At 59.8% G+C, this 2500-nt stretch overlaps 1 long non-coding RNA gene across 1 annotated transcript in view; it reads left to right on the top strand.

The window, feature by feature from the left end:
* LOC148136852 (uncharacterized) overlaps nucleotides 1-2500 on the top strand; it is a 13428-nt gene that overhangs the window by 9260 nt on the left and 1668 nt on the right. The gene's annotated exons all lie outside the window — the stretch shown is intronic.

The following is a 2500-nucleotide window of genomic DNA, read 5'->3' as shown; positions in this document are numbered from 1 at the left end:
TGTGTCTGTGTGTGTGAGGTGTGATGGCGTGTGTGTGTGTCTGTGTGTGTGTGTGAGTGTGATGGTGTGTCTGTGTCTGTGTGTGTGAGAGTGTGATGGTGTGTGTGTCTGTGTGTGTGAGGTGTGATGGTGTGTCTGTGTGTCTGTGTGTGTGAGTGTGAGTGTGATGGTGTGTGTGTCTGTGTGTGTGAGGTGTGATGGTGTGTCTGTGTCTGTGTGTGTGAGGTGTGATGGTGTGTGTGTGTCTGTGTGTGTTAGGTGTGATGGTGTGTGTGTCTGTGTGTGTGAGGTGTGATGGTGTGTCTGTGTCTGTGTGTCTGTATGTGTGAGGTGTGATGGTGTGTGTGTGTCTGTGTGTGTGTGTGAGTGTGTCTGTGTGTGTCTGTCTGTATGTGTGAGTGTGATGGTGTGTGTGAGTCTGTGTGCACGTGTGTGTGACTCTATGTCTGTGTGTGAGTGTGATGGTGTATGTGTGTGTGTGTCAGGGTGAGTGTGATGGTGTGTGTGAGTGTGTCAGGGTGAGTGTGATGGTGCGTGTGAGTGTGATGGTGTATGTGTGTGTGAGTGTCAGGGTGAGTGTGATGGTGTGTGTGTGTGAGAGTGTGTGTGTGTGTGTCAGGGTGATTGTGATTGTGTGTGTGTGTGTGTGTGTGTGTCAGGGTGATTGTGATTGTGTGTGTGTGAGTGTGTCAGGGTGATTGTGATGGTGTGTGTGTGTGTGAGTGTGTCAGGGTGATTGTGATGGTGTGTGTGTGAGTGTGTCAGGGTGATTGTGATGGTGTGTGTGTGTGAGTGTGTCAGGGTGAGTGTGATGGTGTGAGAGTGTGTTTGAGTGTGTCAGGGTGAGTGTGATGGTGTGTCAGGGTGAGTGTGAGGGTGTGAGTGTGTGTGTGTGTGTCAGGGTGAGTGTGAGTGTGTGTGTGTCAGGGTGAGTGTGAGTGTGTGTGTGTCAGGGTGTGAGTGAGTGTCAGGGTGAGTGTGAGGGTGTGAGTGAGTGTGTGAGTGCGTCAGGGTTAGTGTGAGTGTGTCAGGGTGAGTGTGAAGGTGTGAGTGTGTGTGTGAGTTTGTCAGGGTGAGTGTGATGGTGTGTGTGTGTGAGTGTGTCAGGGTGAGTGTGAGTGTGTGTCAGGGTGAGTGTGAGAGTGTGTCAGGGTGAGTGTGATGGAGTGTGAGGGTGTGTGTGTGTGTGTGTCAGGGTGAGAGTAGTGTGTGAGTGTGTCAGGGTGAGTGTGAGGGTGTGAGTGAGTGTGTGTCTATCCCAGTAAGGGGGGTGGAGGGGGGAGACACAGGGACGTGGGATAACGGGCCATCCTCGTATCGAACCGGCCCCTGCCCTCTGTCCCAAGCCCCCCACCCCCCTGCGGGTCACCCACGGGCCCCGGCCAGACCGAGGGGTGCGTCTGGGCGTGAGCTTCCCCCACCCCAGCTGGCAATTCACGCCCATTCAGCCACCCGCCCGGTGTCTCTGGGTTGTGAACAGTTGTGAGGTGTGTGGCACACCCCCTGGAGGACCAGGCCACTCACTGCTACCTCCGACCTCCGGACCACCAGCCCCCGCTCGGATGTTACCCCCCCACCCCCCGTTACCCCGCTGAGCTTTAACCACCCACAGCGCCCGATGGGGGGGGGGGGGGGGGGGGGAAAGTTTGTGCACCAAACCTGGAAGGGGGCACGATCCCCCTTCACCCGCGGAGTCAGGGGGTGCCAGGGTAACAGTCCCACAAGGTGATCTCTCACTTCCCTTCTCTGGGGCTGGCGAACGGGCTGAGCTTTTCCAGCACCCTCTGTCCTGGCTCTCAGACGGACCGCGTCTGCTGGTCATCTGCTCATTTCGACCCCCCCCCTCCCTATCCCCGTCCCCTCCTCCAGCCCCCTACACCCCCTCCCTATCTCCGTCCCCTCCTCCATCCCCCTACACCCCCCTCCTATCTCCGTCCCTCCTCCAGCCCCGACACCCCCTCCCTATCCCCGTCCCCTCCTCCAGCCCCCTACACCCCCTCCCTATCTCCGTCCCCTCCTCCAGCCCCCTACACCCCCTCCTATCCCCGTCCCCTCCTCCAGCCCCTACACCCCCTCCCTATCCCCGTCCCCTCCTCCAGCCCCTACACCCCCCTCCCTATCCCCGTCCCCTCCTCCAGCCCCTACACCCCCTCCCTATCCCCGTCCCCTCCTCCAGCCCTTCACCCCCTCCCTATCCCCGTCCCCTCCTCCAGCCCCTACACCCACTCCCTATCCCCGTCCCCTCCTCCAGCCCCTACACCCCCTCCCTATCTCTGTCCCCTCCTCCAGCCCCCTACACCCCCTCCCTATCCCCGTCCCCTCCTCCAGCCCCCTACACCCCCTCCTATCCCCGTCCCCTCCTCCAGGCCCTTCACCCCCTCCCTATCCCCGTCCCCTCCTCCAGCCCCTACACCCCCTCCCTATCCCCGTTCCCTCCTCCAGCCCCTACACCCCCTCCCTATCTCTGTCCCCTCCTCCAGCCCCCTACACCCCCTCCCTA

This window comes from Chiloscyllium plagiosum, unplaced genomic scaffold, assembly GCF_037043375.1.
Source record: "Chiloscyllium plagiosum isolate Xiang-an unplaced genomic scaffold, Cpla_swu_hap1 HiC_scaffold_44, whole genome shotgun sequence".
Classification (NCBI taxonomy): Eukaryota; Metazoa; Chordata; class Chondrichthyes; order Orectolobiformes; family Hemiscylliidae; genus Chiloscyllium; species Chiloscyllium plagiosum.
This window is presented reverse-complemented; position numbering and strand designations above follow the sequence as displayed.